We start from the raw sequence: 26,076 nt of genomic DNA, 5'->3' as shown, positions 1-26,076 counted from the left end.
AGTCACCTGCCTCCACTCTCAATCCCCCCCCCTCCTCCTTCTTTCCCCCTACCCTCATTCTTTCTCCTCCCTTCTTAATCTCATTTCCTGTAAAGCTCCACCTACTTCCTTCCCATCCCTTTCCTCTCCCCGTCCGCTTTCATTCACCCCAATTTCTTTTTCAGCACCTTTTCGTCTCAGTACCCCATTTCTCGTGTCAACCCCTTCTCCTCCCTCTTCCTCTTTCCCATCATTTTCCCAGTTCCTCTCCCTCCCACTTCCGTTTTTTCTTATCCTTCATTTCAATTTCAAGTTTCCCTTCTATTTCCCCGGTTCCCTACACTCCATCTTCAGCCCCTTCCCCCAAACATCTCTACTTCCATTCCCCTGCCAAAGCCGCACCTACCTCCTTTCTCTCAACAACTCCTTCCCTCACTCGTTCCCTCTCAACTCCTTCCATTCCCTCCTCCCCCTCTCCCACCCTCGCATTTCCGGTCTCTCTTCTTCCAGCCTCTTCCAACACTACACATAGCTCTGTCTCTCTCAACACTTCTTCCCTTTTCAATCCTCCTTTCCTCTTTCTTCTGCCCCATTCTCTTTCAAAACTTCATTTTCCCTTCCCTCTTGACGCTCCTCCTCTCTCCTCCTTCCGTTTCCCCCTCTCACCCAACTCTCCTCCTCTGTCTCAGCCTTTTTTTTATTCTTCCTTCTCATTCTCCACCTCTCACTTGCCACTTCCTCTTTAGTCCACCCCCCCTTCTCCTCCTCCCCCTCATCTCCCACTCCTCACAGTAGCCCTCTCCTTTCTCCTTTCCTTCCATCCCACCAAAATGCAGGCCCACTCCTGGCTCCTCCCTGCCCCATCAAAGTGTACCAACATTTATTCTTTTCATTACGTCTGGAGGCAAGGCGGCCTTTATTATTTCTGGTATTTGTTCCCCTAATTATTCACACGACTTTAGCTGCTCAGAATTTCAGAATGGGATACACTGTGTCCGCTTAAATATTCTGTAGCTCTTGAGTCTGTAGCTCTTGAGAGAGAGAGAGAGAGAGAGAGAGAGAGAGAGAGTGGGGAGTGAGGAGGAATGATGAGGGAGATACGATTAGATGGGGAGGCAATATGGGGAAACGAGGAGGAAGAAAGGGGAAGCGATGAGGAAGAAAGGCTGTACCAATGCCTACGGACGACACGAGGATCATTAATATGGTGGTACAGAAGAATAAGCTTTATATTTTTGCTGCTCCACAAGGCTGCCCTTTTTCCTACTGACAAAACATGTTTCTGGTAAATATTTCGTCGGAACAATAGAAGCAGCACAAAACGAAAGCTTTTGAGGGGATTCTCGAAGGAAAGTGAGCAATATTCGTGTAACTTCTAATGCTGTTTAAACCATAAGTGTTAGTGTTTTATTTACAACTTTTAACACTGCATAAAGCAAGAATATATAAATGTGAGTTCATTATTAACAAATAAATAACAACTTTCAACTCTGTATAAAACAAAAATGTATAAGTGATTGTAAGTTCATTATACCTAAGTGTTCTGCAATGATGGTATAACATACTGAATATTTTTCGTACGTACGAGGTATGCATATAAAACATCTTTTGCATATTACACGATTAAATATAAAAGTTTTAGGTAAGATGAGTTCAGTGAAAGGTGTAAGTACTTTATTGTGTCAAAACTGCAGATTCATTAGAAGATGGGTACAAGTTGCCCATGAATTATGTCTTTATGAGGAACTGCTTCTAGTCTTTATTTATTTATTTTTTCCAGAGTACTGTTGTAAGACTCAGTGAAATTAATGCCTCTTTCTGCACAATCATTCGCCACTTTTACTCCACAGATTTTCTTCTGTATGGCAAGATAAGTTTCATCTGCTACCCAGGTAGCAGGGTCTTTCTCTAGAAATTCTAACTCTTCACTGTTTACAGTTACTAGTTTAAAAAGGCTGCTTGCAAAGTATGTTTCTAACTGATAACCAGTGTCAAATTCTGTGGCTGGGATGCGATGTGCAGGGTCTGATTTTGGTGGTCTCTTTAAGTTTGCAACCATTGCAGCCTTTGTTTCATTGCTTACAGAGTTGTCAGACGGGGTCATTGGTGTTAGGTGTTATACTGAAGATGTCGCTTGATTGCTTTCAAGGCCTTCTTTCTACTCTGACATCAGGCTATGACTGAAGCATGTTAATCAACTTTAAATCATTGAAAGGGGCCTTTAGTGGGATTAGTACATCATGCCAGAACCCGACTTATAACAGAGAGACAAATATTCCAACTTTCAGTAAGGCTTTTAATTCACTCACATTGGCTTCAACTGAACTCTAAAGTGCAAACGTTTCAAAGCATATATTCCTTTCATCATCCAACGAATATGGTGTATGGCTGCAGGAACATGAAATCTATATTCTCCATCTGGTGTACTATCTAGAAATATGAGATATAGCGCCAAAAATCCCTTGTAGTTTTCGCGTGGATGCTTTTCTTTTATTGCATGTGTATAATATGTTATCATTTCCCTACGCAGAGATTCTTGAGTGGAGCTAAATATACATATATCATCATTTCCTAGGTGAAAAGCTTCTTGATTGATCTTGCCCTAGTTTTTCTGGAGATGTTTAAACAACTTAATTTCTCGACCATAAGATGGTCCATGTGTTTCAGTCATATCTGATAAAGCTACTTTAAAATGTGGTGAAGACAGCTAACCTTATAAGTTTTTTCCAAGAGATGCTTCTATTAGTGTACTAGTACCTGATCGTAAACCTGCTTTTGAACTTGTAGTATTAAAAATCAAGTCTTTGAATTGTGACTTCAGACGGGAATTTTCTAGCAGCTCAATGCAGGCTTTGGCATGTTCATTACCAGTACTACGGATTACTTTTGTTACTCCAAGTAGTATTTCTGTTTCAAATCCTTTTACCAATATGACCACTCTGCCCTCTTGATCAGATTTGATACCTATAAAATCAGGGAAGAGCTTCCCATCCCAGCACAGTAGAAAGGGTATAGACAAATCTGTGAATGATCTCACTTTTGAAGCTCTCATTTCCCGATTTTTAATCCGAGCACACTGTATACCACTTCTTGATAATGACAGATCAGGAACAGCATGCCCCAGAACACTTGCTGCAGCACTGGTGACAAACATTGCCTTACGATCAGAGAGAGTAATATTGTATAATTTTGATGCAACATGTGTTGTCACAACTGTAGTGAGGCTCTTTCCAGATTTCTTGGGTTCTGCTGGTTCATTTGGTACATAAATAGATCATCTGATTCTGAATCTTCAGTACCTTCAATATTATCACTCAGATTTCCAGTGTCATTCATTTCTGCTGTCGGACCCTGCTGCGGAAGTCACTGATTGCATTGCGCAGTTGACCCTTGTGCGGTGTGGTGCGGTGAGGATCTGTCCCTTCTCCCCTTTGGGGCTAAGATGCGAATGAATGTGTTTGAGTGGATGAGTAAATGGGGAGTGTGTCGTCCTGTCTCGGCTACCTCCCTTTCCTTGGGGGAAGCAGCCTGGGTATATAGATAGATAGATTCATTTCTTTAGAAGCAAATTGCTTATTTTTTCTTTCTTCCTGCTCAATTCTGATTTGCTTCCGTTTTTCCTTTTCTGCCAAGGTTTTGTCATCAGAACTCATGCTGCAGCTATACGTGTCTTCACGCTGAATCATGGGGAAGATTTTATCCTCTTCATTTCTCATGCTTTGAAGAACAGCTTTGCTGGATAAATAAAAAAGACTTGAGTTATAGAAACATTTGTTGCTTTAACCTCTAATTTTCAGATATTTTTAGACGGGCTTATTTGAAAAGACAATACTCATCATATATTTTTAACAGCTTTCGCTCAGTTGATTAATTTCTTTGTACCGGTAGTCTGTATTTTTTCCAGTATATTATGGTAGCCTTGACAGCTTATTTTAATTTTCTCTGAAAGTGTTGCTTTCCACATAATGACGGAACAATAAAGTCTTTAAGACATGTAATATTGTAGTAAGTCTACTGGATGTGATTTCTGTTTTAGGCTTTCCAACCAGCCACACCGATGGGAAAGTTCGAGTTTCTGACATCTTTATCACATGCTCAGCTGCAATGGACTAAAGCAATATTTAAAAAGAGCTCTAACAACAGGACAAAAACTTGCGATTGAAGCTTTAAACGTGTTTACAGTCAAAACTGTACTCACCAGTTCATACATACCGATTTGAAACGATCTTGATGATTAATTTTGACTGACCTTCCGTTTAAAGGATTTGAAAGCGTGATGCATAGATTACAAAAGCAGTCAAGAAGTTTGAAAGGTTGACGGTGGGCAACTTAACACTGCATTTGGAGGAATATTTTCAAACAATTAAGGCTGGAGGCGGTGGCAAAATCGGTAGAGAGTTGGCCTGTAGTCCTAATGGACCCAGGATCAATTCCATGATGGGGCAGGGGACAGTTTAACGATTTTATTATTTTTTTTATACAGACTTTACTAATCTACCAGAAGACCCGCCGACGTGTCATAAAAATAACCCCGCAAATACCAGTACACTAGGGTATTTCCAGTCTATCAAGACGGTCGGCTGATGAGTGTCAAGAATGCTTAAATGTCAAATCTGTAATGATAAAAAAACAAATATCATATTTTTAGCTATTAACTACTTGTAAATGTATTTTAAATACTCTGCATAGATTCATTAAAAAAAAGCTATATAGTTTTTATGAATCATTCGCTTTTTGAGGATGAAAACAGTGACTTTGTATAAATTTCATAAGACTTGGCACCGTTGTTTTTCGAAGCTGGCAAGTCATGCGGCATGAGCCGGGTGATCGGGCCACTTAATTATTAGCAATACCCCGCCATGGACGCATCTCCTTCAACTCACTCTCGTGTTCTCCACAACCAAGCAAAAGAAATTGATTTACAATGTGATTAAATATTTCTAAGGCAAACGGAGGACCATTAATAGATCCTCAAAAGCAGTTGGACGAACAGCCAAAGCCACCAAAGTGAGCGAGAGAACAGTGATGAGAATTTACTGTAAATTAAAAAATGCTTGTAGCAAACAGGATTTTCCAGAAGAGCCTGCATTCTCTTCACAGACAAAAAGTCGCCCTCCAACTGTGACGAATTTCGATGAGTTTGACAAGTGTGTACTTAGAAGAACCATCTAGGTATTCTACGAAAGGAGAGAAATGAAAAAAGAAATTGTTGGCTTCCCCCGATTAGATGTGGCAGCATCGCTAGTGGTCATAGTCCTGAGGGAACCACACCCAAAGTGACTCGATAGAATAGAAGGACCCTAGTCCAGTATGAGACAGCCTTAGCATGTATTCAATGTGGACGATGGGTGTTAGAGCCGAATATGTGACATGTGGAGGTGTACGAATGGAGGAGGACTACTTGGCCTTGGTAACGGGCTGTGAAGCCTATGCCAAGAGTCAGACACATAAAAAATAAAAGCATACAGTCTTTGATTAAACTTTAGTAAGCCACCCACATAACTGCACAGTCAGAATTTCATACTTATTCAGTAACACAAAATCTGACTTTTTGTTCAACCTCCAAATTCATTAAGATGAGGTAAAATTTTCTCTGTTATGTCTATTTGCCAAATCGAACAGGGACAGTCTTGTGGAACAGTGCTTATTAGTTTTTTAATTTTTACCCATGGATTGTGGACAACCCTAATCGTCAAGGCAGACAGTCATTTTTTGCCATCATAGTCTTCCCCAGAATACGACCCGCAATAGTCAGTGTTACATCCAGGGCCTCAGTTATTTTGGTAGGTGAATACGATTTAAGGAAAAGCATGTGTCTGTTAAACTTGGGTAGCATTATCGTATGTTAATCCCTTCAGTACGACACCATTCTTTTTACTGATTTTTGTTACCCCCGGACGATTTTGCTCAACTTAAGACAGAATACTGGTGAGGAAGGGGTATATGAAGGCTGTATCTAATATCTCCAGTTTGAAAAGTCTTTCCCATATTGATTAAAACTACCAGGGTTAACAAAAAACAAAGTAAAATTCGTTATCCAAATAAAAGGATTAGCGAGACTGTACTTCCTATTCCGTACTATATTTCCTCTTACGGCAAGCTTTAATTCTGCTGTGCCACGTGGGTCGACATTAGACTGAGTTAAATGATAGAAAAGCGATTATTCCGTACCAGTTTGGAAAGTGCGATATTAGAACCACACAAGTAATAGAGTTTATTCAGTTGCAATACGGGAACTGATATTAACATGAGGTAAATGAAGTAAGAAAATGCGATATTAGGATGGGTTAACTAATAAAGAAGAGATTACTTAGTTGCAGTATGGAAAATATTATAATGGGATGAGTTAAATAATGAACAAGAGAATTTTATTGCAATTCAGAGAATATGATACTGGAATGGTTTAAAACGATATTACTAAACTGCAATATGGACAACAAAGTGCTAAGCAAAAAGTGCTGGCAAGGCTGCTAAGATGACGAAAATATTGTTCTTGGAATAGCAAAACTCAAAACTATTGGTAAGTATTGTTTTACGCTAAGGCTTCTCCCTTCCATCTTTTCCTTGGCGCTTCTTCCTAGTTTTCTTGTAAATTATAGTTGATCAATTTCATAAAGGTTATTTATATTCTTATCTATATCACATCCATTGTGTTAATAGCACTCAAGCTGATATCATCATACAAATACAGAAGTAAACTGGAAAGAAAGAAATGTTAGCCAGGCTTCTTAAAGAATAACAGTACAACCAACACGGAAGGTGGTATGACGTAAATGAAAGAGGTGGAGGGTAGTTACTGAGTTAGGACAGCGCTGCCTGGAAATATATATCGTGTGAAATGTGATAGCATCGAGACCTGCCCGGCTACAGAAGCGTCCCGCAGTTCCTTCCTTATCCCTGAAGATGCATGGAAACGGGTAACTTCAGACTGCAGTCCACTATGTTAATATCCACTTGAGCCTTGGGCATCAGGAACAACAACAACAACAGCAACAACAACAACAGCAACAACAACAAAACAACAACAGCAACAACAATAACAGTAATAACAACAATAGTAACAACAATAACCTGTAATTTAAGTCAGTCCGTAAATTTCGAAGAAAATTGTCTAATAGCAATTCTTGTGGTTAGTAGATCGAGGACGAGGTGGACGGATGGGCTGGACAGGAAGGCTATATAATTGAGGACAGGGTGAATTGGAGGTGAGTCGTTTTTGGCCACGCCTTCCAGGTTATAGGCAACTGGCTTTAGATAGAGTAGTCTAAAAAACGCCAAAAATTACATACATTAAATTCTCAAACAAACCTCAAGCGTATTTCTTACGATGATGCCTTGCAGTTGGCTGGTTGACAAAAAAAAAAAATCAGATTCAATAACCGGAAAATGTTAGGTATAATTTGCAATTCATGTTGTAAATGCATTTGACACGGGAACTGTCTTCCGCAGTCCATCTTTCCCACTCCCTATGATCTCTAGTTTAATGTAATGTGTTCAGATATCTGGAAATTAACGATTTTTTTTCTTTATCCTGCTATTTTATCTGGAAGGAATACTTTCTCCTGACTAGTCATGGGTTCTTTCTTGCCTTTACTAAGATTCTTAGCACTCTGAAATAATTACTTCCATCTAGACAATGACTGAAAGAAGACAGTGGTTTTTAAAACTTTATTCTTCAACTGTGCAGTCCCATCTATACAGTCTCAAAGCTGTGGTGTAGGTGACAGTGGCAATTTCGTTAACACCTCGTTCTTAATAATTAGTTCTGCTCACCGCATGCAAATATAGTTTTGTATGTCACTGAAGCAAAGCATGTCCATACAAAAACTATGAAACAGCATAAAAAGGAAGGTTTAGTTGCAATGCGAAATTTAAATCGCTAAGGAGAGGTACTACAAAGCCTCCTATACTCAATTAGAACTTGAAAGCAGGCAAAGAGCGTATACCTCTGACAATGCCATTGCAGGCTCCGGGTCCGGATCCGCCCTCAAATTAAATCAAGTCTTTCATGACACATGGCCCACCCTTCCACAAAATTTCAATGAAATTCATAGAGAATTTTTGGAGATATCGTGCGGACAAACAACCCAAAAATTCCTGGATCCAGATGATGATCCGGATCACCACTAAAATCTAATGGATTTTTGCTTGGGTTATACCCTATCCCTAAAAAAAAAAAAAAAAAAAAAAGCAAAATCCGTTCATGACATTTTGAGTGATCCTGCTAACAGAGAAACAAACCAACTCCGGCAAAAATAACCTCCTTGGAGGAGGTAATAACGCTAAAATATTTTGCCAGTCTGACATCTGCATATTATTAAACATTCAGCTATTATAACCTCAGTACGTGTTGCATCACCATCCTGTCATGTACTTTAATCTACATTAATGAATATTGAAACTACTATATGAACTTAAACTCGCCACTGATGGAAAATATTTGTGATGTGATGGATTCTAGCTTGTGTTGATGGCGTTAATTCAGTACTGGGCCGGGAAAATGCTCTAAAATGTTAAAGCTTTATTGCAGCCTTGATTAACAGCGTCCGACTAAAATATATAGGTAATGAAGTGTGAAGGTTGTGCAGTGTTTGGCTGTTTTTTACATAATAACAATTGGCTGTGACTGCTGAACTGCTACAGTCTAATCACTTTAACTGGACATGAAACTCACATTTTTCCACCTTGAATGCTGAGCTGTAACAAAAGAATAAAAAAATATAGTACTAGTCATGGTGAAATGCTGTGGGAAAGAAGCAGAGGTGGAATACTGTCTTATCCTGACACTGGACTAAGAGTAATAAGTTGCAAAACGAAAAAAAAAATCCGCCAAATTAAAGTGAATGAACTGTAACATATAACGCCCACACTCCCAGCATCGTACGACTCACTCCCAGCTGAATATAATAATCTAGCATTAACTGGAATATAATAGTCGAGCTGTTCTTACTGTGAGAGTTAATAGTGACGGTATTAACACAGGATCCTATGACTAGCTCTTAGCTGAATAAAATCGTCTAGTATTAGCTGGAAGAGAATGCCAGAGTTATCGTGAACATGATGGAATTAGTGGTATAATAGTGGGTTACTAACTTCCGACAACGAGTTCGAGGAGGCATAGGCGTAGGAACAATTGTGACATTGGAGGGACACAAGGCCAAGTGATGACGAGCTAAGTGAACCCGAACAGCTGGGGGGGGGGGGTGATTGTGAGAGGCTCTGTGAACTCCTCCCCCCCTAGGAAATTTTTGAAAATTTGCCAATTTCAGGGACGTTTTGAGGCCGTATACACTGGGTACTGGAGCATATTCAAAGTTCAAATAACAACGAAAAAGAAAACAAAACAAGCTTTTGTCACACATAAGGTAGTGTGGGAATAACATTTAGGGATAGAGCTCTTGCTCATGTGGGGTTAGATAACTCTTTTGACACCCCCCCCCCCGAATATGTCAATGGCCCATAAGTACATAAAAGATCTATCTATCTATCTATTGCCAGACGCCATAATCCCGTAAGGGGTGGCCATTTGTCTTTCAGTTATTTGTTATACGGGGAGGGGCACTAACCCTCCACCAACCCACTTGTTGACACGTAGGGAGCACGTGTGGTTTGGTTATATGGTTACCACCCAGCGTTGTAAATGGTTTCTTTGCTTACAAGAAACCATTTGGCTTGTCACTCAATGTAAAGCCACCTGTAAAGGAAAGAAAAGCATTAAGAAGTGAGAGGAAAGATGGGAGAACTAGGAAGAGAGGAGTGCAGGCACAGAAAAAGAATGATAAAGGCTAAGGAAGAAGTAGGCAGCACTACATCAAGTGAGAGGATGATGGTCGCCACCACCTAAAGAAGTTAGTTATATTAGTGATTTACATTAATGTGTCCCTTTGATGTAAATCACTATACAGCGTAATGTGTTACTGTGCATCCTTCTAAAGTACAGATTAAAAAAAAAAAAGGTATGTTAGAATGATGGCATGAGATGCGTGGAAAATATCAAAACGAAAGCAACGAGTGAAAACTGTCATCATGTAATACTGCCGGATTTTCGATAAAAGGATAACTAAATTTACTGCTTTATTTCACACTGACGATCGTAAATTAAGAAATAAACTGAATATTCAGTAAATTTTACAAATAAAGAATAGATTACATCAAATCAATTCACCTGAAGCTTCCAAAATACTGTATCCTTTTGTCATTTGCCATTGCAAATAGTTGTGCAATGTCTTTTAAGTTATGCAGATCTGTAAACTTTTTTATAAATGTACATCATCATAACACTGTTAAGTCTCCAAGAAAATTTTTTTAAAAAATTACCAATTTCAGGGACGTTTTGAGGCCGTATGCACTGGGTATTAAAGGATATTCTAAGTTCAAATAAGTACCGGTACACACACACACAAAAAAAGAACAGTTAAGCTTTTCTCACTCAATAATAAGGAACAGAGGCAGGCTGGATGGCGAAACTTAAAAAAAAAAAAAAAAATCTTACGAATGTTATGCTGTTATCTAGGCCACTGTAAGAAGTTCTAGGCATTGTGATAATGTAATTTTTTTGCGAATATATTGGGCCCACCCGGTTCCTACGCCACTGAAGTTTTGTATTCACCTTTATCTGCCTGTCTGTCTGTCTGTCTGTAGACAATATATATATATATATATATATATATATATATATATATATATATATATATATATATATATATATATATATATATATATATATATATATATATGTTATCGGATTTCAATGAATTCTGTGGTTAGGTGCGCAATGGGTCAAGGAAGAGCTGATTTGTTTTTGAGGTGGATTCGGATCCGGGTACTGGAATAATGAATAATTCTCTTTGTCGCTAAAGGAGGTATGCGTTCACACAGATTCTGTAACAGAGCAGACTAAATCAGTTAACTGACTGACTATGAGACGGTAAAATTCTTTGTCTCGCAGGAAAGAGGAATTACCACAGTAAATATTGAACTATATTGCCATTAGCGGAGGTATGCACTGTATGAATAGTTCCTAGTTAAAGCAAATGTTTTGATAGTGAAACCATAGAGCTACAGGTACCCGAAAGGTGAAAGGGATCAGGAAAAATACAAGTAGCTAATGCCATTAGGCCTACTCTGTCATTCTTTTTTCGTATATATGCATGTGTGTATGTATGTATTCATGTGTGTATGCATGAATGTATGTATGTATATATGTATGTATATCGTAGGCTATCAAATTGTCTGTCTGCCATCAACTGAGGCTTTCATTCACTCAATTAGCAACACCTTCATTCATTCATCATCATCAATCCATCTATCCATCCGTTCGTCTAAGTATTTTATGAAGCCATCTGTCCACTCACCAACTCATCTGGCCATCCAATCATCGACTCATCCAGCCATCCACTCATCCATCCATTCATCAGACCATCCATCCATTCATCAGCCCAACCAATCAGTCATCCATTTATCAGTCCATCCTTCCATCCGTGCCTTCACCCATTCATCAAGTCATTCATCTATCTGTTTTTAGTGTTTGTCCGTCTGTCTGTTTATCTATCGGTCAGCCTATCTATATTATTATTATTATTATTATTTTTATTATTATTATTATTACTTTTATTAGTTTTGCTTATCTTGTTTTTGTTTTTTTGTTGTTATTGTGAGCATAGTGGTGATGGTGGTAGTGGTGAGAATTATGGTGATGGTGGTAGTTGTTGTTGTTGTTGCTGTGTAACCAGTAATCATATCAACATTAATGACAAATCAAAATAATGGTATGTAAGTCAATTAGCGAACATGCATTACAAAATCAGCTTTGGTTAGTTTTCAAAACATTCGCATGTTATAATTCTCTCTCTCTCTCTCTCTCTCTCTCTCTCTTGTGTATGAAGTGCGTACAAAAAAATAAAATAAATCTCTGTTATGGCAATGATGCGATACCCTTGTTCTACTTTCATAAATTATTCGTAATATTATTTAATTTAGTCCTGCTCGAGGCAACTTTAGATTTTTATTTCAGATAATGCCAGACGATTTTTTTTTTTTTTTTAATAGCTGAGACTGAGTCGAAGGAGCCGGAATGTTCAGTACTATCGCCCTTAGCTCTCTCATGGTTTGGACATCTCTTGTATGGGATCTGTTGAAAACGAAACTGAACTTTTTAAGGAGTGCACCAACCAGCCGGCGTAGCGTGATAGCAACGGAGTGCTGTGTAGCGGAGACTTTGAATTTTAGTCTAACGCTAGCCTTATAATGCCACGTTACTTTGTCACAGAGGTACACACTTGAATAAGCGTATGTTTAGTACACTTGGAGATTTTCTACAGGTTGAAAAATCATGAATCTTGATGAGCAATGTTTATTCGTGAAATTCTTTTTCAGATTGAGAGAAATCTTCACAAAGACTTTTCAAATATTGCAACAGGCTTATGGGGAGGATTGCTTGAGTCGTGCGTAATGTCACAAGTGGTGCCAGCAGTTCAAATCAGAACATCCACTGAAGACGATCCCAAATCGGGACGGCCTTCCACGTCAACAGACGACGATCACGTTGAGAAAGTGCGTGCTATGATCCGTGAAAATCGTCGCCTGACTTTCCATGAATTTTCTGAAGAAGTAAACTTCATTTTTACCCGAAAAACTGAAGATGCATCATGCTGCAGCAAAATTTATGTCGCGCCGCTGACAAGTGAGGTGTTTGAATTTTCGAATATTAATGAAAACTTTCTGAAAAATATCATAACTGATGAAACGTGAATGGACAGAAACGACATTGAAACAAAAGGACAGTCGTCGCAGTGGGTAAGAACATCGTCACCGCAAACAAACAAACAAAAAAACATTTCAGAGTCGCTCAGATGTGGTGACGTTGATCATTTTTTTTTTTTTTAATTGGAAAGGCGTCGTTCATTATGGATTTGTTCAGCGTGGTCAGACGGTCAATAAAGAGTTTGATCTCCTGAAGTTTGAGGGAGGCAATGCAGAGAAAGAGGCCTGAGGCATGGGCAAACAAAACCTGGATGCTGCTCCATGACCGTGCGCCTGCTCACACGTCGCTCCTTATCCTTGACTTTTTGGCGAAACAAGAGACTACTAACAACATCCCTCAGTCGACCTGCACTCCAGATATGGCTCCTGCCCACTTTTTTTTTTTTTTCCTAAAGCTGAATTCCATCCTGAAAGGTAGCCGATTTTAGACGATAGAAGAGACAGAAAAATATTCACAACGAGAACTGCGCACCATTCCTGAAAACGCGTTCCAGGACTAGTTCCAGAACTGGAAAAAATTGTTAGAAACGTTATATGAATAGTGGAGGGGAGTATTTTGAAGGAGACAAATCTTAATATCGATATAACTTACGTGCGTACTATACAAGAAAATAATGAAGTTTCATGCACAAAATATATAGCTGGGAAAGAGGCATGGCGAACTTGTCAAACTTTCACAATATCTGAAACTCGTATTTATTTCATCCAGTAAATATGATTCGTCACAAACCTCTGGCACTGGATATAATCTGCCCTTGACCCGCTGTTTTCAAGGTCCAATTATCGTTTAAAGAGCGCTAATAACAGATAGGAAAGCGGAAACAAATGGTTTTTGTTAAAATGAGTGGGTGTCGGGGTGATGGGATGGAGAGAGAGAGAGAGAGAAAGAGAGAGAGAGAGAGAGAAAAGGGGGGGGAGGGAGAGATAGCGAGGGAAGTCAAGAGTATACAGAGAGTGCAAGACGGAGGGAGTAATGAAGACTGTATTAAGGAAAATAAAATCCTAAAAGTCTTCCAACCACCAATCGCATTCAGACTAGCGACCACTCATTTCCGAGTCCAATGTTCTATTCCAATCGCCTCACCCACCACACCTGCCCTTATATACAGTACTAGGTGGTCCAAATATTACTCACCCCACCTCTTACGTATTACGGGAGCTGCTCAGTAAGTGTTACCAGTGTTTAAATTGCATCATCTGCTTCCCATAACCCTAATCACTTTTATATTGTCTGCTTCTTTACGTCCACTACATGGTTTATTAGTAATTTCAGGAAGTAGCCAAAATATCTTCACTCGCATCTAACAGCAGCCACAGAGGCGACCCTGCAGCACACTAACTATTTCAGACCTGGTGGGGAACATACGGACCTCGTTGAATATGAAAGAGAGAGAGAGAGAGAGAGAGAGAGAGAGAGAGAGAGAGAGAGAGAGAGAGAGAGAGAGAGAGAGAGAGAGAGAGAGAGAGAGAGAGAGAAGGTTGAGGTTTATTGTTCCCGTAATGCCACTCAGGGATGAGCGAGGCTGGTCACTCATTTTAAACGTCAGGACCAACTTGCCTAGCCCTGGGCTCCTAGGCTCTTCATGGGGCAACACAGGATTAGATGATGATGATGATTATTATTATCTTACCGTTACTACTACTACTACTACTGCTGCTGCTGCTACTACTACTACTACTACTACTATTACTACTACTACTAGTACTACTACTACTACTACTACTACTACTATTACTACGACTACTAGTACTACTACTACTACTACCACTACTACTACTACTACTACTACTACTACTACTACTACTACTACTACTACTACAACTACTACTACTACCATTAGTGCTACTACCACTACTACTACTATGACTTTTTTAACATTGTTTTTATTATTATTATTATTATTATTATTATTATTATTATTATTATTATCATTATTATTATTATTATTATGATTATTGTTATTATTATTATTGCTGTTATTATTATTATTATCATCATTGTTATTATTATTACCATTTTTACTATTGTTGTTATTCCTCTCCATGATAAAATTCTTTTTTACTCCATCAGGAGCGTATGAGCTTGGGGCTAGGGTGCTTAGTCCCGAAATTTATGAGAAGGGTAAGCAGCCTCACATGCCCCTGAGTTTAGTGCCCTAGTTAGGTAATAAACCATACCGTACAGTGAAATCCTTACATGATCCATCTGGTAGAAGTGCCTTAACCCACTAGACCACCAGGCGTCATGTGATTATACAGTATGGTTACCACGCAGTGCAGTATATAGTTGTTTTCAGTTGTTACAGAAAAGCATTTGGTTTGTCATTCACAGCAGAGCCACTTGAAGGCAGCACTACATCGAGTCAGTGGATGATTGACACCCCCACCTGCCACAGCCTCTCCTCTTTGAGAATAAAACAATAAGGACGTCTATAAATAATGAAGGGGTTGTAAATTCGAGGTAATCAACACTTTTCTAAGTATTTCGGTCCGTCTGGTAATTTTAAGAAACTGGAGCTCGAGGATGACATATTATTTTACATCAGTGTCTTATAACAGGCATTGGCTATTATATATGATCATTTTTATCATCACTATTATTATAATAATAATAATAATAATAATAATAATAATAATAATTATTATTATTATTATTATTATTATCATTATTATTATTATCCATCCATCCATCATCCAGTCCTAAGTTTCCCCATGAGGAGCGTAGGAGACTGGGGCTAGGCAAGTTGGTTCTGACATTTAAGATGGGAGTGACAAGCCTCACTTATCCCTGAGTGGCATTATGCGAGCAATAAACCCCAACCATCCTTTGGGTATAAACCTTCACCGGCTTAATCCGATTGGAGGGCCATAATTACCCTCTAAACCACCAGGCGTCAAAATTTGGTTATATGGTTACCACCCGGCGCAGTAAATGGTTTCCTGGTGTACAGGAAACCATTTGACTTGTCACTCACTGTAGAGTCACCCACAGGCAGAAGGAAGAGGAAAGAATGAAGGAAAGAAAGACAGAAGAGGGAGTGTAGGCAGAAGGACGAGGAAAGACTAAAGGAAAGAAAGACAGAAGAGGATGGAAGGAGAGAAGAATGGAAGAGAGAAGAGGGCAGACACCTGTGAGCAGCACTACATCGAGTGAGTGGATGGTGAGCGCCCCCACCTACCCACTTATTATTATAAATATTAGAACGCCGTGACTTGCGGCACGCATTACTGGAGCACAAATTGAAGGGGAAACTGAAAGTAAAAAAAGTATGAAATCGTCGGAATCAAGGAAAGGGGTGGAAGAGAAAGAATTGGGCAAAAGATATGATACATTACCGTGAAGGGGAAAAAGAAAAGGAAATTAAGGAGGGACATGCCATTGTTCAATGAAAATGTAGTGAAAGAATAAAATGAAATAATGGAATCAAATAGAAAGATATAAAAAAAAAAAGAACAGTGATGAGGAGGATCCAATGTGTGGGGGAAAGGTTGAGAGGGCTAGGTGTGTTGAAGCGAGTTACTGACTCCATACTAAGTTCTTGATTTTATACAGGATCCTAATCTACACCTGTGGAATATAGTTCTCATGTGTGGGGGAATCACCAATTACAAAGTTTCTAAACAGTGTTCAGTCAAAAGCTATTTGTCTCCTCCACTCACAGATTCTCGGCAGCCTCTCTTCACTGTAAGGTTGCATCTCTCTTTCTTTTCTGTCACCTCTACTCTGGCTGTATCTCTTCTAAACTCTTTGCTTACATTCATCCTACTTTACGGCGGACGCGTAGCACTGGTCTAGCTGCACACTCAATTCCTTTCTGTCCAACTCTCTCTCTCTCTCTCTCTCTCTCTCTCTACTTACGCAACTAGTCACCTCTAGAACTACCTTCCTGTTTTTCTCCGCTGACTATGACCGTCAGTCATCTAAATACGGTGTGCTCAGAAATCTCTAAATAAACAGAACATCATTTTTTTTTTTAAGGAGCAATTTTTTGTTTTTAAAACTTTGGGTTCTTTCTTTTTTATAAGGCTAAAACTATCCATCCATCCATCCATCATCCAGTCCTACGTTGCCCCATGAGGAGCGTAAGAGCCCGGGGCTAGGCAAGTTGGTCCTGACATTTAAGAGGAGAGTGACCAGCCTCAGTCATCCCTGAGTAGCATTACGTGAGCACTAAACCCCAACCACCCACTGGATATAAACCTTCACCGCTCAATACGATTGGAGCGCCATCATCGCCCACTAAAACCACCAGGCGTCAAAATTTGGTTATATGGTTACCACCCTGCACAGTAAATGGTTTCCTGGTGTACAGAAAACCATTTGGCTTGTCACTCAGTGTGGAGTCACCCACAGGCAGAGCGAAGAGGAAAGAATGAAGGAAAGAAAGACGGAAGAGGGAGTGTAAAGTCACCCTTAGGCAGAAGAATGAGGAAACAATGAAGGAAAGGAAGACAGAAGATGAAAGGAAAGAAGGTAGGAGGAGAGGAAAGGGTAGACACCTGAGAGCAGCATTGCGTCAAGTGAGTGGATGGTGAGCTACCCCACCTACCAGAAATAAGGCTAAAATTAACATGTGTAAGTAGCCAGTTCGTAATTCGTAAGATACTCATGTAAATAAGTCGTATAACATTCGTGCAAAAAATGCTTTTGGTTTCTCAGGAACTATTGTTCATGATACATTAGTTGCATTTCATCAGCATTCATAGCGCTACAGTATCCATCATTCGTTGGTGGTTGCAATTTTTCGTGTTTCAATACTTACATCAAAATTCAAAATTCATCAGTATTCATTAATGACTAATTCTCCCGGAATCAGAATGCATCGTATTCATAACGTATAAGAAAATCCCACCACCTGACAAACCATGACTCGTGTAAGTAGTCCTAATGCTTAAAATAGTGGTTGATATTTGCTTATAGATCGATAACCGTATATGCATACAGGACTGGTGTGTGTGTGTGTGTGTGTGTGTGTGTGTGTGTGTGTGTGTGTGTGTGTGTGTGTGTGTGTGTGTGTGTGTGTGTGTACGAGCTCGCCCGGTGTGTGTATGTGTGTGAAGGGAGGGGAGGGGGGTGCTGGCGCAAGTGCAGCCTTTGATATTGGTTGGCGTAATTGAATCAATTATAGATGTTATTTGCTTGGTTGTTTTTAGAAGTTGTAATGGTTGGCATTGCCTGTCTGTGGCTGTCACAGAGTTAACTGCTGGTCATTTCGCTAAGTAACAGCTGCTGTTATTGGTGGCTTCCTTTCTAATTTATTCAGTCTGCTGACATACGATGACATTAAACTCGCAATAGGTCTCTCTTTTCTTAGGGCTTTGTTGAGGTTGTATCGGACTCCTTAACCGTTAAAGTCTCTATCTTGAGCTGAATAAATCGTCAGATGACGGAATAAATATGACAGGTGTTCATGGGTCCAGGGAATAAACTCTCCCTCATGCACATATATTTTCTCAGCTGAAAATATCGCTTGGCTTTAGTTGGAAATAATAGTAGACATGACATGAGCACGTGAAGGTTAAAGTACGGTTTCAGAGGTTGTGCTGTATTTCGTAGACTATCAGTTATTGTGCTAAGTGACAGATGCTGTTTAGGTTATGTCAGCTCGGCTTTCATCCTTCCATGACGCCAGAAGTCTTTACTAATTTATTCTTTCTATCAACAAACTAGTGTATACCTGAGGAGTGCTAATCTCAAGCGTTTAACCTTCAGTCCGATGACGTATTTTCTTAGTAATTCTTCGTATTACAATAACTGTTCTGGAGAGACTTTTTGAACTAGTTGGGTTAGACCACAGCCTGGAATAATTAGTACAAAACGTTGCCATGAATTGAATAAAATCGTCTAGTCGTTACAAAACTAACATTAACATACACCATGGGATGCCAGTTGTAAACCCAGCCTACATTAACCCTTCCATGACGTGAGAAGCTCTATCTACAGGAAGGTCTATAACGTTCTTCTTCCACTCCGTAAGACGATTTCCTGTGCGTTGCGAGAACAGTTCAGTGTTTTCAGTGTGTACCCTGCATCATTTATTCACTTCTCACCCCCAGTACCACACCCACGCTCACGCCAGATTACTGAGCCATATCCACAACAAAATACCACCAGGTTACTTTCTATTAAAGCGCTATTTATGGATCACCGTCTTGTATTTCCTTTGATGGCCAAGACACTGTTTTATCCAGCTTGAGTGGCGCTTCTTGTGCAATACTGATTAACTTTTTGATTGCCTGGATTTGTCACAAGTTGATATAATTCTGTGGACATGGGACTCGTTTCGATCAGCAGACAACTTCTAAAACACTCGACCACCAAATAAAAGTCAATGATCACTCACTCACTCACTCTGAATCAGCCTTCACTCACTCATTCACTCTAACTCAGCCTTCACTCACGCACTCACTTACTCTAAATTATTCATCACTCACACACTCATTCATTCTATAGCACCATTTGCTTAACGAACCCTAAATCAACCTTCAGTCGCCAAGTCTCTCTAAATCAGCATACATCTCTCATTCACTCACTCCAAATCAACCTTCAGTCACTCACTAACCAACTCATTTACTCACCCTACTCACTCTGATTAAGCCTTTAATCACTTGTTCATTCACTCACATTAAACCAGGCTTAACTCACTAACTCACTCTAAATCAGCATTCAGTCACTCACTCACTGTATATGAATGCTTCCTTACCTTAAATCACCCATTATGCACCCTCTCACTCTACAGTATCCACCACCCGCTCACTCATCATATTCCTACTTATCATTCACTCACGGACTCATCACCTCTCGCACTCCCCCAGTTCTTGACCTCGCTTTCACTCTTATTTATTCACTCACTTTAACTTATGCTCATTTACTCCTTACAGTGCTCCCAACTTTCCTTCACCACTTTATCTCTTACCCATCAACCTCTTCCTCATGTACACACTCATTTACTTAATTTCTCATTTACTCACCATCTAGCCCTCCGTACCTCACAGACCATTCTCTCAGTCATTGCTTATTCATCCTCCTCGCTTTCACATATCCACACATTTAGTTTAATCTTTCGCTATCCCTCATACTCATACTCATCTTATGCTCATCCTCCACTCTCTCCTTTTCACTTTTCTCCATATCTCTTACTTTAACTCAGCAGTCACTTTCCAGATATAAGCAAATAAGAGTTAGGTGAGAGTCAGTAAAAACTGAGGAAGAGAAAGACAAGCAAGTGCAAGTATGAGCTAAGTGAGTAAAGGTGGTGAAAATTGGATTTTTTCCCCCCTGTATGTCTGCTAACTCATTAAATCTTCTGGTTGCAACTATCACCTAATCCTCTCTCTCTCTCTCTCTCTCCTTTAACATGCCTAGTAGAGTTTACATGTTCGGCCCTTTGTACTGCGAAGTGTATGGTAGCTGTATGAGTCAAACACAAAAGAATAATACGCACTCTTATCAGGAAAGCATAGGAGACTGTCAACGTGGAAACTTTGTAAACATGACTCCGGGTCCTAAAGTGGCTCCCTATAGTCACAGCTTACGCAACACAAGCCTCTAATTATCACAGTTTATCTGGACACAGCCGCATGATACACAGGGGTAACCAGTGACCCGCCTTGAGGGATTTGACGTAACAAGGCCTGCGTGTGTGGTGTGTTAAGGCACGTTTGTAAAAGCAGGGACATAATTTATCCTAATGTTTGACCTCTTCTCTTTACCACTTTCCTTTGCTGGCTGATTTTCCTTAGCTGAGGAAAGTTGATGTTTTCCTATTCCTACGTGTCACTGAAGCTTATTTATCCAACATGAGAGAGATTTTGTAATTTTTTCTGCCCATTGACGATTCTCTTTAATACCATCCGTGAGGTTGGGAAATGATGGACATTCCCAGGTGTTAAGCATACGTAGCTGAGGGTGACAGGCAACACAGTTAATTGGGAAAGGGCTTGAATCCTGCCGCTGAGGTGCTCTTTTAATAGCTTAGAGTAGTGAATCGCTTGTAGTAGAGGAAGACAGAGTGCGGAAAAAGGCTGAAGTGGGTTGAGGTGTGTATTTCAGGTGGTACAGGAGGATTCGTAATACCTCTTCCTAACCAAATACTTTTGCATATTATACCTTCACTTTCCCCTGCAAGTTGGGTTTATAGCTTTAATACCGACACGGTTCAATATGATACGTAAGTGTAATTTTACGTGGTATAGTAGGCTTAAAGTATTTCATCCTCAGGAATTGATTTTCTTTATTACCCACTAACATACTACTGTTTATTACTGACTCGTAAAACCTTTAAAATATTAAAACAGTTTACATCAGTACCATAGTACCATACGATAAGTTACTGATGTGTAATTTGCAGAATGAGTCGTAAAGAATAAGAGTCACGAAATCTCTAGCCCTTCGTACGCCGGGTGAAAAATCAACCTGGAACACCACGTGGGGTCTTGAAATACCCCAATTAAATTTTTGGATTTCTGCCGTATGCACAAACTTACAAATGCAATATTTTGTACATAAGTTGCCCAGGACACGGCACGTGTAGCCAGCCAATCCACCATGTGTCCCTTTTGTGTAATATTTGTGTGTGTGTGTGTGTGTGTGTGTGTGTGTGTGTGTGTGTGTGTGTGTGTGTGTGTGTTTTATTGAAAGTAAAATTTCCATGATTTTCTTCAAAATTTATGAACGTCTGCACATGTAATGAATAAAGTGGCATATATTTTCAGGTTACAGCATTCTTATTCATTCAGCAAACCCTTAACTTAATAAAATAAATGTATTTTCAGCTAAAATACCATAGAAAAAATATCATGAAAATAAAATGAAGCGAAAAATTTGGCTGAATCTGTGTTCAGAACATAAACAAGACTGACATTACTGCCATATTTATTATAAAAAAAACTCCTGAATGACTTTAACATCAGATAAATCACTGCAGGTGTCATTATCAGCATGAGAATGGGAGGATCTACGATTCTCCTTGCTGACTGTAGAACATCCCAACATTCAGTGACATGGTCAGTAACATCTAGAATTTGGTAGAAAAAAAAAAGTTACACTGAATGCCAGGTGGGGTACAGGACGACCCCGGTGATGTTTGCGCCCTCTTAACTCCTGAACTATAAGAGTTTTTCCACTCAAATGTGTGATTATACACTGGCTAAAGACAATATCATGGTTCGGCAGATCCCTAAAACAATAAGTTGCTGATTGGTATCAATTAATAATGTGCTGGGGTGAGTCTGACCCCACCTGGCGTGCGAAGTGTTAGAGTAGCCGAGCACATACGTACATACATTCATATATACATGTATACATACATGCATGCCTATATACATATGTACACACAACAAAAAACCTATCGTTACACCTTCTGCGCGATATAAAATGACACAAGAATGAAGGTTTTTGATAACAGCCTCCTCCATTGGTATCCCTGCGTGTGTTTGTTGCATATTTATTATAAGCTATATCCATTGCTTCTCCCATGCATATTTCTACCTCGTCCTATTTGGCAACTCACCCACTGTCAGGCTTACCAACCCTAGCGAGACAGCCAGGTTGTTCAGTATGAAACACATCGGACCCCCCTGTAACGATAGTTTTTTTGCTGTGTGTACATACATGCATATATACATAAACACATGCGTATGTACATCGATTGATTGATAGATCTTTGATAGAGATTAGATAAATATATAGATCATTAGGCAGGTTTTAGGTAACCTACCTAGACAGGAAGAAATAAAGCTACCGAAACTGACCTGTAGACAGCTAGAAAATTACTGAATTGATAGATGGATAGATAGTTAGACAGATCGGTGGATAGGTAGGTAGGTAGTATCTAAAACAGTAAGCAAGTAGCTAGCAGATAGTTAGCTAGCTACCCAGTATATATATATATATATATATATATATATATATATATATATATATATATATATATATATATATATATATATATATATATATATATATATATATATATATATATATATATATAAATATATATATATATATATATTTTACGGAACAGAGAAAGATAATGTACACTTTAAGTGAGAATACTAATAATCACTACTGTCCCGTAATGGTCCAGGTTCAAAATAAAAGAGTTAGGTAAAATTACAAGTTAAAGTTTAATGCTCAAACTAACAACAAAACATTCAGGACTCATAAGGATAATGTAATGGCAAAAAACAGGTTAAATATATGGTTAACTGCAATAGCCTCTATTAACACGAAATTAGCATGAGTAAATTTATCTAAGTCAGCCCTGTTAAAATGATATACCAGATAATACTCAGTGAATGCCAGATATATTATTACAGATACAAAATATTATTAATGATGGCTGACAATAAGAGCCTTTACACAAATTACAAAAACCTTACTAGGCCTAAGAATTAACCTTATGCTACACAGTACAAGAAAAAATGCAACGACAGTTATACTCAAATTACACACAGCTGCTAGATGGTTGGAGACTTCCTGAGCACTCACAATAATAATAACTGTACAGGGGAGGACAGAGATGTGAGCAAAATGAGGAGTAGATCTAAGTGGCAATAATGCAGAGACTGAGCTCATTATATAGGGGCCAGCAGAGCTTGATACAACTTGTAAGAAGGACGCGCAAATGAAGCCATAGGGGACAAAGAGCTGACAATCCTGCTCTGAACAACAGAAAGGACGACTTTACTATAACGGTAGAAGGGGGGACTGAGGCAGAACACGCTCGTGATCAAACATGCAGCATACTGTGCGTTAAAATTACACAAAGGATGATGAAATAGGCTATGTAACACCTCCCCACAAAGAAAAAGAAATTTACAAAGGAAATTTCTTAATACTCTAAAACAATCTGTCTAAAGTCTAGGTAAGCAATCTGCAATAACATTTTCTTTCCCCTTGACATGTTGTATGTCTAATGAATACTCCTGAAGAAGTAGACTCCATCTTGTCAATCTCTGATTTTTATCTTTAAACTTACTAAGGAATTTCAGTGGGTTATGATCGGTATAAATGACTATGGGGTCAAAACCAGAACACAAATAAAATGAAAAATGCTGTAAACCCAAAATCAAGGCCAAAAGCTCTTTCTCAATAGTTGAATAGTTCTTTTGAGGTGGAGTGAACTTCTTACTGTAATAAGATACAGGGTGTTCAATACCCTGATCATCCTCTTGCATCAAAACGGCCCCAGCTCCTGTATCACTTGCATCAACAGACATCTTAAAAGGCTTAGCAAAATTTGGAGTAGCGAGCACTGGCTGACTTAATAGGATAGCTTTAAGTTTGCTGAAAGAGGATTCACAGTTATCGGTCCAGACAAATTTAACTCCCTTTTTCAGTAGGTCTGTAAGTGGTGATACAAGAATTGAAAAGTTAAGAACAAATCTCCTGTAATAACCTACCATTCCCAAAAATCTTTGTAGCTCTTTCCTAATTTTAGGTCTGGGAAGATCACTTATAACCTGAACCTTAGCTCCTGGGGGTGCAACATGTCCATCACCAATTACATACCCAAGGTACTGAACTTTAGCTTGACCAAACTCACACTTTGATAAATTAGCTACAAGATTAGCATGAACCAAACGCTCAAGAAATTTACTGACATGGCATAGGTGATCTTTCCAGTTGTCACTGAAGATTAATATATCATCAATATAAACAACACACCCTGCCAAACCTTCTGTTACAACATTCATGAGCTTCTGAAATGTGGCTGGTGCATTCTTCATACCATATGGCATTACAGAACATGCAAAAGTCTTTCCTAGTGTTACAAAACATGAGATCTCCCTAGCACGTTCAGTCATAGGTACTTGCCAGTATCCCTTTAACAAATCAAACTTACTTATGTACCTAGCCTTTCCGCTCTTGTCTATGCAATCTTCCACACGAGGGAGAGGGTAAGTGTCTGTTTTGGTTATCTGATTAACACGTCTGTAGTCGATGCAAAGCCGCTGTGACCCACCTGGCTTAGGGACTAGAGTGACAGGAGAACTCCACTCGCTCTGACAGGGCTCAATCATCTTTTGGTCCAACAGGTAGCCAAGCTCCTTCTCGATGAGAGGAACTTTCACTAGGTTCACACGGTAAGGAGGCAGTTTAATTGGCTTTGCGTCTCCAACATCGACATCATGCATCAACACAGTGGTTCTTCCTGGAATGGCACGGAACACATGCGGGTACTCCTGCAGAAATACCGAAAACTCCTGCCTTTCCTCGGGAGGTAGATGAGAAAGCTTAGTCTTGAGATCATTCATGATATCAGGATTCTTCCCCAAAGTATCACTCAGGCTCATAATGCATGGGAGAGCTTCACTTGCAGACTCGGGTGGAACAGCTACAGTGCAGACTGGATTATTTTCGTCCCGCCTGTGATATAACTTTAGCATGTTGATGTGACATAGTTGCTTGTTCTTTCTACGATCTGGTGTGGCGATGACATAGTTGACATCACTGAGTTTCTTCTCCACGAAATAAGGACCACTAAACTTGGCTTGAAGAGGTTGCCCATGAACTGGTAGCAGAATCAAAACCTGATCTCCTGGCTGAAAGTGGCGTAACCTGGACTTCTTATCATACCAAGTCTTTATCTTCTGAGCAGCTCCTAAATTCTCTCTCGCCAGCTGTAAAGCAGTGGACAGCCGTTCTTTGAACTTCATCACATACTGTACTCCAGCAGGTTGATGTCATCTTCCTCTGACAGCCAGCATTCCTTGAGTAACTTAAGGGATCCTCTTACTTCATGGCCAAACAGTAGTTCAAAAGGTGAGAAGCCCAGTGATTCATTTGGAGATTCTCTTGCGGCAAACACAACGAACGGAAGACCTTTATCCCAGTCTTTCTGATGTTCCAAACAGTATTTCTTGAGCATCGATTTGAGTGTTTGATGATATCTCTCCAACGCTCCTTGGGTCTGGGGATGGTAAGCTGAAGACGTGATCTGGGTGATGCCCAACTCTTTCAGAGACTGCTTGAAAACGTTTGACATGAAATTACTTCCCCGGTCTGACTGTACCTCCTTGGGCAGACCAAACTTTGTGAAGAACCCTAGCATTTCCTTAACCACGTTCTTTGCTGAGATATTTCTAAGCGGAATGGCTTCAGGATAACGAGTAGCCATATCAATCAGGGTCAACACATAAGAAAATCCTGAAGAAGTCTTAGGAAGAGGGCCCACAATATCCACCAAAACACGGGTGAAAGGCGCCTCAAAAGGAGATGGGAACTAGAGGTGCAACCTTTTCGGTCTGATTACACTTCCCCACAACTTGACAGGTGTGACAAGACTTACAATACCAGGAAACATCCCTGAAGATACCTGGCCAGTAGAA

Source organism: Coenobita brevimanus, chromosome 16 (assembly GCF_032717465.1).
Source record: "Coenobita brevimanus isolate Jiangsu-jjx chromosome 16, ASM3271746v2, whole genome shotgun sequence".
Taxonomy (NCBI): Eukaryota; Metazoa; Arthropoda; class Malacostraca; order Decapoda; family Coenobitidae; genus Coenobita; species Coenobita brevimanus.
Note: the sequence above shows the minus strand (reverse complement) of the source record.